Below are 13,123 nucleotides of genomic sequence, written 5' to 3'. Positions count from 1 at the left end.
TTAGCTTCCCCTTGTTGCAGAATATTCAGCTTCTTCACCGGTGCCAGATTAAATCTCAGAGATAGTGTGGGTTTTTTATTTTATTTTTTGCATGGAGTAAAAAACTATTTTTATTGCTTTGCCAGGAGAGGAGGAGGCCACAGCAGGCTAATGCCTTCAAAACTGTCTTGCCCTGGAGGGGGTAGTGAGTAGTCTTAAAGTGTTCAAGGAGAAACGTGTGATCAGCCCATGGACATTGTTCTGATTGGGTGAAGGCTGGAAGTCAGCATTATCAACCTTCTGGTTTCAACTGGTCCGGGGTCAGTTAGAACTGGACATGAAACAACAGACTGGTTCCAAATTGGGAAAGGAGTATGTCAAGGCTGCATATTGTCACCCTGCTTATTATTTAACTTACATGCGGAGTACCTCATGTGAAATGCCAGGCTGAATGAAGTATAAGCTGGAATCAAGATTGCCATAAGTATCAATAACCTCAGATATGCAGATGATGCCACCCTTATGGCAGAAAGCGAAGAAGAACTAAAGAGCCTCTTGATGAAAGTGAAAGAGAGTGAGAGTGAAATGAGAATGAATGAGAGTGAAAAAGTTGGCTTAAAACTCAACATTCAAAGAAGGAAGATCATGGCATCTGGTCCCATCACTCCATGGCAAATAGATGGAGAAACAATGGAAACAGTGAGAGACTTTAATTTTCTTGGGCTCCAAAATCACTTCAGATAGTGACTGCAGCCATGAAATTAAAACATACTTGCTCCTTGGAAGAAAAGCTATGACCAACCTAGACAGCACATTAAAAAGCAGAGACATTACTGTGCCGACAAAGGTCTGTCTGGTCAAAGCTGTGGTTTTTCCAGTAGTCGTGTATGGATGTGAGCATTGGACGATATAGACAGCTGAGTGCCAAAGAATTGATGCTTTTTTACTGCGGTGTTGAAGAAGACTCTTGAGAGTCCCTTGGACTGCAAGATCAAACAGAGTCAGTCCTAAATATTCATTGGAAGGACTGATGCTGAAGCTCCAATACTTTGGCCACCTGATGCGAAGAACTGACTCATTGGAAAAGACCCTGATGCTGGAAGGATTGAAGGCAGGAGGAGAAGGGGATGACAGAGGATGAGGTGGTTGGATGGCATCACTGACTCAATGGAGATGAGTCTGAGTAAGCTCTGGGATTTGGTGATGGACAGGGAAGCCTGGCATGCTGCAGCCCATGGGGTCACAGAGTCGTACTGGACTGAGCGACTGAACTGAACTTGGGTCAATGTGCTTGTGGGCATCATAGTGTTAACTTCTTTCACCTGGTGAGGGTCTCAGTATCTGCAAAACAGCTCAAAGGACAGCTCAGAATATTATCTATAGCTCTTAAAGAACTAAAGGTCCTTGACTTTGTTTAGTGGCTGAAGTATTACTATTTTATCTTGCCTATTTTCCTTTCTTTCTGCATTTTCTCATTAAAAAAATTTTTTTTAATTTATTTTTGAGCATACTGGACCTTTGTTGCTACACGCACAGCTTCCCAGATGGCACTAGTGGTAAAGACTCTCTCTGCCAATGCAGGAAATGCAAGACTAGGTCAGGATGAGATGGTCTTCACTCATTTGGATTACAATCCCTCTTCCCGTTTTTTTATTTTTGGCCACACCATGCAGGATGCAGAGCTTCCCTGACCAGGATGGAACCCATACTCCCTATAGTGGAAGCATGGAGTCCTAACCACTGGACCTCCAGGGAAGTCCTCCTCCTGTTTTTTTTTTTTTTTTTTTTTACAATGCTGTGCAATTATGTGGCGCTGAGGAGTGAGAATAGCAAACGAACACATGTCCTGGGACTTCCACGGTGGTTCAGGGACTAAGACTCTGCACTCCCAATGAAGGGGGCCTGGGTTCGACCCCTGGTAAGGGAACTAGATCACACATGCTGCAATTAAAAAAAAAAAAAATCCTGAGTGCCACAACCAAGACCAATCAAATAAATATTTAAAAAAACAAACAAAAAATGCTGCTGCTGCTGCTAAGTCGCTTCAGTCGTGTCCGACCCTGTGGGACCCCATAGACAGCAGCCCACCAGGCTCCCCTGTCCCTGGGATTCTCCAGGCAAGAACACTGGAGTGGGTTGCCATTTCCTAAGTACATGTCTAATCACGTATGAAATTAATGTCTGGGACAGATGTGACACTATCCAGATAAGTGTGCTTTTGTTTTTTGGAAAACTGTGTGCTGATTTTTATGATTTATTATTATTCTAAGACATTAAAAAATACAGAAAAGTACAAAGAATAATTCAAATGTACATGTACCACCATCCAGTTGAGAATCAGCATTTGTCACATTTGCCTTTGGGCTTCTCTTTTTAAATAAAAGATACAGATACACTTAACATTCCCTTTGGTGCAGCTTCCCCTCTCCCCATAAGAACGAGGTAAAGTTCACAGAGTGAAGCAGAAATGAAAGTTACTAGGAGTAACACACTATAATTAACTAGTTGGTGGTTTTCCAAATCCAATTTCCTCCTATATTAGCTTAGGTCTTGTGAAGAAGTTTTATTAAAACAGCTTTTCAGACAAATTCCAAAAATCCCATTGCCAGATAAGCCTATTTATGTGCTGTCTTGTCTGATTCTTTGTGGTCCTATGGTCTGTAGCCTGCCAGGCTCCTCTGCCCATGGCATTAGGGCAAGAATACTGAAGTGGGTTGTCATTTCCTCCTCCAGGGGATCTTCCCGACCCAGGGGTTGAACCCACGTCTCTTTTGTCTCCCGCATTGGCAGGTGGGTTCTTTACCTTATGGCTTCACCCAAATTGCTGACCTAAATTCCTTTCAGATTAGTCACTTAGAGATGGTTTACAGGCTCCTTGTCTAACCTGCTCCCAAGCTAAGACCTCAGTCTGTGGTTTATCTGTAAATTGAGTCACCAGAATAAACAGACCAGTTTGTCTGCTGGGGAGGACACTCACAGAGAGAAACTAAGGTCATCTGTCTTTGAATATTGAGGAATTAATTTTAAAAAGAAAAAAATAATGGCAGAAAGTAGTGAAAGTCTAACTTAGGTGCTTACATTTTTGTGCCCCTTCCAACCAATCATCCATCCGCATGGCACAAAGTAATGACCTCTAATCACTCCCCAATTTATAACCTCCTGTGGCTCCCATGTGCTCTTGGGGAGCTGCCTGAACCAGCCCTGCCACCTCACTGATCTTATCACTCCTCTTCCCCTTCTCATCAGGTCAGAGCTTTACTGGTTTGTTCTCAAGCTTTTCACCTGAGAAAATCTTTTCCTGCACTTGCCCCTTGGCTTGTTTATCAGTCTTCAGGTCTCAAAACATCCCCTTCTTAGAGCTTTCCATCAACACCCTCTCACCTTTTCTACTCCTGTCCCTTCCTTGTTTGTTTACTTCAGGATATACCACAATTATAAGCTTTCCCCCCCCTTTTATTTCTATGTTTTATCTGGTTTTTCAACGAAAGTGTCAGCTTCACAACAGAGACGATGTCATGGTTTTTCCCAGCATCCAGCACACGGCCTGATAGTAGTCGGCATTCAATAAACAACTGATAAACGAGAATAAATAAAGTGAATGTAATTAGTTTAGATTTTATAATCACATCAGGCTACAGTCTAGGACTCTGTGTCACTTAAGATCTGTTGGGAAAAAACCCCCAAACCTCTGAAAATCATGAACTGCTTGTGATTAAAGTAATTTCTGTAAAAGAATGACATTATTTTACCACTGTTTGCTGAAAAGACTACCCCTTCCTCCACTGGACTCTGTTGCAAAGCAATGAAGGACCATTCTGACCTTTCAACTCCATTGGCCTATATGCTATCCTTGTATACATTCAAAAACTTTTTTAGAAAAGGGGTGAAAACAAACCCTAAAGCTGAAAACAGTCCAAAATTTACCTAACCATATATCAAATTGGCAACCTACCACACGGGATTATTTTACATGACTTTTTTTTTTAATTTACATAGAATGAACTGCATATGATTTCGGACACAGGAGCAGTAAGTAGCAGCGAGCAGAAACAGTCTTAGTTTCTGGGACAGGGAGTCCTAACCACTGGACCACAGGGACTAACTAACTAGTTAAGAATGAATTCAGGCGAGGAAGAAGGTAAAAAGGAAAAGTTTATTGAAAAGAAAAGTACACAGGGAAAGGCACACAAGGGAACTCAGAGAGACAGTGACATGTCTTTGGTTAAGTTTAAATCCTTTATAAGGTGGCAGTTTTCTGGGTCTTTGTCTTCCCTCAGGCTGATCATCTCGTTTGTCCCCTCTCAGGTTGATTTGTTTCAGGACCCTCCCCTGGGGTTCGCACGCACACCTTGGGCAAGACTGATCTCAAAGTGAAGGCTTCTGGGAGAAGGAAGACTCATTATGGCCTAGAATTATCCCTTGACTTTTGACCCCAAGGAGCCTTTCTGGTGTATCACTTGTCCCCAAAATACAGGGGGAGCAGAGATCTCTTAATCTTTTACTCAAACAGGGTTTTGCCCTTCTTTGTCCTTGCCATATTATCACCCTGACTATTGCTATGACTGCTGTTACTTCCATTTTGGAGGGCAAACAGGAGGCTGATTGTAAATTCCTCAACTGGAGCCCACCTATCTGGTGTCTCAGGGAAGGCAAACAGGAGACTAGTTTTTAAGTATGTAATCTGAAGCCCACTTCTTCCTGCCTCATGAAATGCAAATAGGAGGCCAGTGGTAAATGTCAAAACTGGAGCCCATCTATCTCCTACCTCACACAGACTTAGGAAGTACAATTAGATGAGTCCTGACACCTGTGTGATCACCATACTATAAAGACTCTTTTCATCACCCTAGTGAAAGCTCTTTTTCTAGTCAATCCCACACTCTGAGGCAACAGTGCTGATTTCTATAACCATTGATTAATTTTGCCTGTTCTTGAAATTCTTCTAAATGGAATCACAAAGTGTGTATACATTTTTAAGTCTTGCTTCTTCGACTCAATATAAACATTTTCAGATTAATCCATATTGTAACATATATCAGCGGTCCCTTTTTATTGCTGAGTAATTTCCGTACAATTTAAAAAGTCAACTTTTAAAAAATTAAGATTAAGAGACCGTTAAAAGATTTAACAACCAAGCGCAATGCATGATCCTGGCTTAAAACAAAAACCATTAAGAGCCATTACTTGGACGATGGGGAAAATTTAACATAGCTCGATTAACAGGCACTACTAAGGAGTGATTTATATTTTTCTTAGCTAAGTCTTTTCTGGGCAAATCTATCCGATTTCACTGCCAAGGCACCACCACCCGAGTCCTCAATCACGCCGGCCTCAAGCCTCCTAGGACACTAACTCCAACCCTCTTTCGGATTCCGCCACTCACCCTCCCATCAATTCAGGTTTTCATCACTTCTTTTTTCACAGCTTTATTGAGAAATATACTTCACATACACTTCACCTTTTTGAAGTCTACAACTGAATACAATTAAATGGCTTCAAGAGTATCCAGAGCTGCTCAACCACCAGCACAATCAACCGGAAGACATCTTCATCAGCATAGAAAGAACCCCCTGACCCCACTAGCAAGGACCCTGCCCAAAGGCCTTCTATCCCTCGGCCCCTCCTCCGGGCCGTCAGGCGTGCAGACACCGTGGCTCCCTTAGATACCCTCGCGGGGCGGGTGCCAAAGCGTGCCTTCCTTGCGGCGCTGAGTCGCCCCCACCGCCCCGCATCTGCAGTGACCCAGATCCCCAGTGTTGCTGCGCCGGCGCTCCCAGGACCCGACACTCCGTCAGCCGGCTCGCCTACACACACTCACGCTGCGCCTGCAGCTGTTCCCGCAGGCTTTGCCCGCCTCCGCACCCACGACGGTGGGCCCATCCCAGTCCGCCTCCTTCTCGGCCGCCTGCGGCGGCAGAACCATAGAGCGGCTCTCCAAGTGGAGAGTAGGCCAGGAGAGGGTGGTCCTTCCGGGTCACGTCTGCAAGAAGAGGGGTGGCGCCTCCACCACAAAACCTCTGTGGTCCAGACTTCCGCTCCGGAGGGCGTATCCGCCCCCTTGCGGCGCGCCCGTGCCCCGCCCCAACGCCGGCGGTGACGGAAGCACGCCGGGGTGACCTCACCCGCCAACATGGCGGCGGCGGTAGATTAGGGCAGCGGGTCGGAGCCGCCGCCGCCGCCGCCGCCGCCGCCACCGCGGGTTCGTGTGTGCAGCACCTGCCGCCGCCTCCTTCACCTCTTCGGGTTGCAGGGGCCTGAGCCAGGTGAGGGGAGTAGGGTCGCGGGCAGGCCGCGCCGGGCCCTCTCCCAGCGCCGCCGGAGGTGTCCGAAGGCCGACGCGGGAGACGAAAGAGTGAGAAGCTGAGGGCGCGAGGCCAGCCCGCTGCCCCGCAGACTTGCCTGGGCGAGGGTGGGCCTCGGGCGAGGGGTGCGTGCGCGGGGCTCGAGTCCTGGCTCCCCGCCCGCCAGCCGGGTCGCGGCTTCTCTCTGAGGTTCACGGTCCCTCTCCCGGCGGCTCCGACGCCGCTGTCATTTGCTGTTATATTATTTCACATGTTCACTTTCCCCACCCGTGGAGACATACGGTTCGCGCTAGGTGGTCTCTCCCTTTGGTCTTTCTCCCACCATCCCAGGGCGTCCCTGAGTGTTTTTCCTTCGTGCTCGAACTTTCCAGGCCTAGGCTTGCTCGCAGGTCCTGGGCCCTGGCCGCCGCCCTGCGGAGTTTGCCCGCTGCCCGCAGGAGCGCCGTTCCTCGCGGGGCCAGCTCGTTGTCTGTGCAAGTTTTAAGCCAAACAGACGGTCCCCTCCTGCCTTCCTTTTTTTTTTTAACTTTACTATTTGGAGCAAAACTAACAAGTCCTGCGAAACTGTCAGTGCGATTTCCCCGGGAGGTTTGGTCCAAACCAGAATGCTGGTCTATGCCCTGACTTGTGTGACCTTGGATGAGTTGCCACACCCTTCTAGTACCTTCTTTTTTTTTTTCTTCAGTCACCCAGAAAATTAAGCAAGTGTGTTGATAGTGAACTGTTGATACCTCACATACGCAGCTGGATAAACTTAAACACCGTAAATTGCAAATATTTAAAGCATTGTGGCATTTTCTTCGCTTGATAATAGACCGTTAGGGACTTTGAAATCCTTTTACTCTGATTGGTTAGGTACCATTCTCAGTTTTTTTTTTTTTTTTTCTTTCCCAAATGATGAATTTACTTATGCCGTCCTGTATCCCCGTAGCTGAGTTCAGCTGAAGGATACATGTGGTTGAGTCCAACCTGTTTGGTAGAGAAAAGGTGCTCGTTAGCACATCAGTTACTCAATATTTACTCCGTATCTTATTCGGCTAAGCTTTTAGGACAGGTGATTTGCAATAATAATGATTGTTTTAGGAATATGTTTCTTTTCTGAAACATTGTAGACATGCAAAACAAGTTTTAACTGTGATCCTGCCGTCCTGCTTTTTTATCGTGGTTTTTCAAACTTGATTTTGACGCATATCTTATTCCACATGAGTGTTCACCAAGAGTTATTAATTAATACGTATTAACAGGGTTGAAGGGAGGGGGCTATTTTCAGAGTAGCTGATTTTTTTTTTAAAACAGCTTTATTGAGGTACCATCAAGCCGTTCACGTGTGTAGTCATGGACTATAGAACTATCACGGCAGTTTTTAACAGCCACAAGAGAAACTCTGTGCCCGGCAGCAGTCATTCTTTATCCCCACACTCTCCTACCCAGGCAGATCTGTTTTAGGTTTTGTCTCTGTAGATCTGCCAGTTCTGGATATTTCATAGGAACAGAATTATACAATATGTGGGGTTTTGTGACTAGCTTTTTTTTTATTTCCATGTCGTAGCAGGTATTGGCAATTTATTCCTTTTTATGGCCACATAATATGCAGCGTATGAATAGACCACATTTTACAGATTCATCAGTTAATGGGCAATTATTTCCACAGTTTGACTGTTACATACTGCTGCTGTGACCATTCATGTGAACTTGTTTTTGCCAGGAGAGTGTGTGTTTTCTTTTCTCTGTCATATACTTAGGCGTGGAGCAGAGAAGCTGACAGTTACCTCTCCCTATTATGCACGTTATCCGCATACATGGGAAGCCTGATTACTTACTGTGAAAGTCAAACTACATGTTTGTGGGGAGAGAGAGAGTGAGGCGTTACTCTGTAAGCACATTATCTTCGTATGCCAGCTGCTGCGTGGAGACGTTTGTGGATGGCTCTTAACGCAGGATTGAACTGGCCTCTTCAATTAGGTGTGTTTCAGTTGGAAAGTGATAATGTACACTAAAATAATTTAGTGTCTGTTGAATTTTAAAATGAAATGCTTAGTTGAGTTTTTCAGTTGGACCCAGTGAAATTTCTGCAGTTTCACAATATTTATTAGGATTATGTAACTTTTCTTTGGGAGAAAGTTCTGGAATTCTGTAAGAACTAAGAAAGTATGGATTAAAAAGATGAAGTTAAAAAGAAAAAAACGAAGTTATTGGAGTTCATGTTCATTTCTGGAGCTTTAAAAAAAAGTCTTTACTAAAACCACCAATGGGACTGGAGTCTGGGAATCAGAAACTGTTAATGTTTAAAACTGCAGTGTTTTCGTTTGTAACTGAATTGTCTGTGGACTTTCACATTTCTCTTTATAAACTGGGATTATAGATCTACTCAACTCCATATGGGAGTATTTAACAATATAATAAGGTTACCATTTTATTTTGGTGGGAGGAAATGGTCTTAAAAACAAAGCTTCCTAAAATAATATAAATATATCATGTTAAATTGTAATTGTGCTTGTGTTAAGGGTTCTGTGGGGTTAAGAAATACAATACAGGTGTGATATTCTAAGTCAGTGTTTCTGAGGTTGGTGTTAGAGGTTTGTAATAGCAGCCAAGGTGGTCATGATGAGACAAGGTTGGGAAACAACTGCAAGACACCTGAGTTGCTGCAGATTTGCTTTTTATAAGATTTTAAAGCAGAATCTAATGGTTGCTGTAGGCGTTCTGGCTACCCTTCATATAAAATACCCAGTTCCTACACTGCTGTCCTGGCATTTGCACTGGTCTTCATAGTAGAAATCCAGTTTTAGGGAAAGCAAAGTGTTTATTGTGAGATTGTGGGTTTGACATTGTATAAACCCACCTATGTATAAACATAGGTGGATTGCCTATGTATAAACACGGATTAAGTTACCCTGAGCTTCCTCAGGCCATCCATCTGGCTGACAGCTACCTGTAACTTGAGAGAGGAACAAACTTAATATGTAAGGCAGAGAAAGAAATGGCTGGGCAATACAGCTGTATTCAATAGCTTGTTAGAATTGTGCAAAAAACAGGAGTTGTTATATTGAAGATCATTCTTGTGTTTAATCATTTCTTGACACCAAGAATACTTAGACCTAATTTGAATTAGGTGTTCTAGATGGAATGTAAAGAGTAAAAGTGGCTGTGTCTTTCTCATCATTGGAAAGAAGCTTGTGCTGTCTCAGATAGGAACGTCCTCTGGTGGATGAGGTAGTAGTGGACTGGACCTGAGCGTGGCCCCTGCTTCCAGGAAGACTAGCTGCTGGGCTCAGAGCATGTTTCCTTTTCCTTTAACCTGTCTTCTCCCTCCCCGCCACCACCCCATTCTCAAAATTGACAAAATTGCTTCTTTCGGTACTATGGGCGTCTGATATTTGGGACCTTGCCTTGTTTTTCTCCCGTTTCTTCCAGTTGTCATCAGTGGGAGTGTTTTCACTTCTGTGTCCTCTCATGCCCGTCGGAACGCTGCCAGGCTTGCAGGAGGTGTGTGTTGGAAGGGAGCAGGCCTGCGAGGTCAGAACGGAGGAGAGTGCTCTCCGCCAGGTGGTTGTGCTGTTCACCAGCTCTTCTGATTTTCAGCAGATAAATTGTCTACTTCTGTCTCTCCATTAATAAAGTTGAGACTGCTACTTTTTCGTTCCGGTGTGGAGGATTTTTGTGACATCTTCTGTGACAGTACTTCAGCAGTGGAGGTCTCGTGCAAGGGGAATTTGTGGTATGTGTTAGAAACGCAGGAGCCCTTGGTTCAGCATGCTGACTTCAGTCTGCATAGAGTGTGGCAGAGGGAGTGGCTGCCCTGTTCCCAGAGCACCCAGCAGTGGGGCTGTGGAGTGTGCACTCGGCATGTCCTCAGTACCTTTGAGAAATTGTAACTGAATACAAGTGCACCGGACATAAAATAGCATGTCTTTTTAATTGAAGTTGATGTGCGATATTATATGTTACAGTTATACAGCATAGTGATTCCAAGGTTTTAAAGGTTATACTCCATTTACACCTGTTATAAAAATTGGCTGTATTCCCGGTGTTGTAGACACATAGTCGTGTTTCTGAGGTCTGCCTGCGCCATCACCTGAACGAACGAGCTGCTCCGCTGCTCTGAAACTGGCAGCTTAGGTAGAGTTAGAGGAGCTGGACGGATGTTTTAACCTGTGGGTGTGCTGTGTTTGGGACATCAGAGACACATGTGAAGCTTAAAGACTGTGTGCTAAACTGAAATGACTTAAATGTGTGTGACCGTCTTCTTCCTTAGTGTGAATCATTAAGCGTAATAGAGTCATTCATCAACCGTGTGGATGTATGGCTACTGACATGTACACTACAGCTGAGGACTTCATTGTGAATAGGATGGTGAGTTTGGAAGGTGGAGAATTATGAAATCATGACTAAGATGGCATTTGTTGTTCAGTCGCCAAGTCATGTCCAACTCTGGTCAGCTTTATGGCATTTATGGTTAGGCAGTTGGGATTTCTAAGGAAATTTGAAGAGCGCTAGATTAAAAATCCTAGATGCTTTGTGTGTAGCATCTGGGCTGGTGTGTAATTAAAAGTGTCTTCAGAGATGTGGATTTCTGATAAATACAAGGAATTTTTTTAAGAATTCATTTTATTGTAGTATAGTTGATTTACAATGTTGTGTTAATTTCTTTCTCTTTTCTTCCCACACCATGTGGCTTGTGGGATCTAGTTCCCCAACCAGGGATTGAACCTGGGCCAGGGCAGTGAAAGCACCAAATCCTAACCACTGGACCACCAGGGAATTCCCAATATTGTGGAATTTCTGTTGTGGTTCAGTAGCTAAGTCAGTCCAGCTCTTTTCGACCTCATGGACTGCAGCACACCAGGTTCCTGTCCTTCACTATCTCCTGGAGTTAGCTCAAATTCATGTCCGTTGAATAGGTGATGCTGTCTAACTATCTAATCCTCCTCCTCCTCCTTCTCCTTTTGCCTTCAATCTTTCCAAGCATCGGGGTCTTTTCCAGTGAATTGGCTCTTTGCATCAAGTGGCCAAAGTATTGGAGCTTCAGCATCAGTCCTTCCAGTGAATATTCAGGGTTGATTTCCTTTACAATTGACTGCTTTGTTCTCCTTGCAGTCCAAGGGATTCTCAAGAGTCTTCTCCAGCACCACAGTTTGAAAGCATTAATTCTTCGGCGCTCAGCCTTGCTTATGGTCCAGCTTTCACATCCATCATGACTACTGGAAAAACCATAGCTTTGACTAGACGGACTTTCGTCGGCAAAGTGATGTCTCTGCTTTTTAATATGCTGTCTGGGTTTATCATAGCTTTCCTTCCAAGGATCAAGCGTCTTTTAATTTCATGGCTGCAGTCGCCGTCCGAAGTAATTTTGGAGCCCCAGAAAATAAAATCTGTTTTCACTTTTTCCCCTTCCATTTGCCATGAAGTGATGGGACCAAATGCCATGATCTTAGTTTTTTGAATGTTGAGTTTTAAGCCAGCTTTTTCACTCTCCTTTTTCACCCCCATCAAAAGGCTTTATTCCTCTTCAGTTCTTCTATTCGAGTGGTATCTGCATATCTGAGGTTGTTGATAGTTCTCCCAGCAATCCTGATTTCAGCTTGTGATTCATTCAGCATGGCATTTCACATGATGTACTCTGCATAGAAGTTAAATAAGCAGGGTGACAATATACAGCCTTGTACTCTTTTCCCAACTGAACCAGTCAGGTGTTCTGTGCGGTAATTTCTGCTGTACATCAGAGTGATTGCTGTGCACACGTACACATTCTTTTCCATCGTGATTTATCACGGGGAACATGCTTCCTCGCGCTGTACACTAGGACCTTGTTGTTGATCCATTATAGTGTAGGTCACATCTGCAAACCCCACAGTCCCGATCCAGCCCACCCCTCCCTCCGCCCCTCGGCCACTGCCAGCCTGTTTCTGTTTCGTAGACGAGTTCATTTGTGTTATATTTTAGATTCCACATGTAATGTCATATGCTATTAGTCTTCCTCTTTCTGAATTATTTCACTTAGTGTAGTAATCTCTAGGTGCATCTGTGTTGCTGCAAATGGCATTATTTCATTCTTTTTTATGGCTGAGTAATATTCCAGTCCATGCATGCACACGTGTGTGTGTGTGTGTGTGTGTGTGTGTGTGTGTGTGTGTAAACACCACATCATTTTTATCCATTCCTCTGTCAGTGGACATTAGGTTGCTTCCATGGCTTGGCTATTGTAAATAGTGCTGCATTGGGGTGCCTGGATAAATACAAGAAATTTGATTATAACAAATTCTAGAAAATTCATTTTTTTTTTTTTTAATTTAAAGCGTTATTCAGAAGATGAGTACTTCTTTTTTCCTCTTAACAAAAACAACTGAGACTTTTCAAAGGTTAAATTTTGTTATTGATTTCCTCTGTTCTCCTCTCTTTCGGAACTTTACTTACTAATTTATTCCTTGCTCTCTTTTTATTTCTAATCGGCTTTCACTGAATGTAAGCATGCTTAAATCTCTTTCATTGTGACAAAATTCAAGAATTGTCAGACCTTTTGTCTCTGTTCTCAGACTCCTTTCTCCCCTTGAAACCAGACTTTTATGTTCATTCTTTTTAATCTCTTTATATAGTCATCCTTTTATTCTGTGTATTTCAAATTCTCCATACTTTGTTTCGTTGTTTATTCATTTATCTTAGTTTAGTACAATGGCACCCCACTCCAGTACTCTTGCCTGGAAAATCCCATGGATGGAGGAGCCTGGTGGGCTACAATCCATGGGGTCATGAAGAGTTGGACACGACTGAGCGACTTCACTTTCACTTTTCACTTTCATCCATTGGAGTAGGAAATGGCAACCCACTCCAGTGTTCTTGCCTGG

The 13,123-nt window shown here is 43.9% G+C and overlaps 1 protein-coding gene and 1 non-coding gene across 12 annotated transcripts in view; one reads left to right on the top strand and one right to left on the bottom strand.

The window, feature by feature from the left end:
• Positions 1–6,098: 6,098 nt before the first annotated feature.
• BCL2L13 (BCL2 like 13) overlaps positions 6,099–13,123 on the top strand; it is a 51,083-nt gene continuing 44,058 nt past the window's right edge. For 10 of the 11 annotated variants that reach the window (XM_006071422.4, XM_044940898.2, XM_006071420.4 and 7 more), the window contains exon 1: positions 6,099–6,242. The gene's annotated coding sequence lies outside the window, so the exon portion shown is untranslated. Of the gene's footprint in view, positions 6,332–13,123 lie in introns of all 11 variants that reach the window. The other variant, XM_006071421.4, reaches the window with a different exon arrangement.
• On the bottom strand, positions 10,971–11,042 carry TRNAE-UUC. Its single transcript has one exon. It is a non-coding gene; the product is annotated as a tRNA-Glu (tRNA).

The sequence above is a fragment of the Bubalus bubalis genome, chromosome 4 (genome assembly GCF_019923935.1).
Source record: "Bubalus bubalis isolate 160015118507 breed Murrah chromosome 4, NDDB_SH_1, whole genome shotgun sequence".
NCBI classification, from domain to species: domain Eukaryota; kingdom Metazoa; phylum Chordata; class Mammalia; order Artiodactyla; family Bovidae; genus Bubalus; species Bubalus bubalis.
The sequence above is the reverse complement of the archived record's forward strand: the minus strand, read 5'-3'. Positions and strand labels throughout refer to the sequence as shown.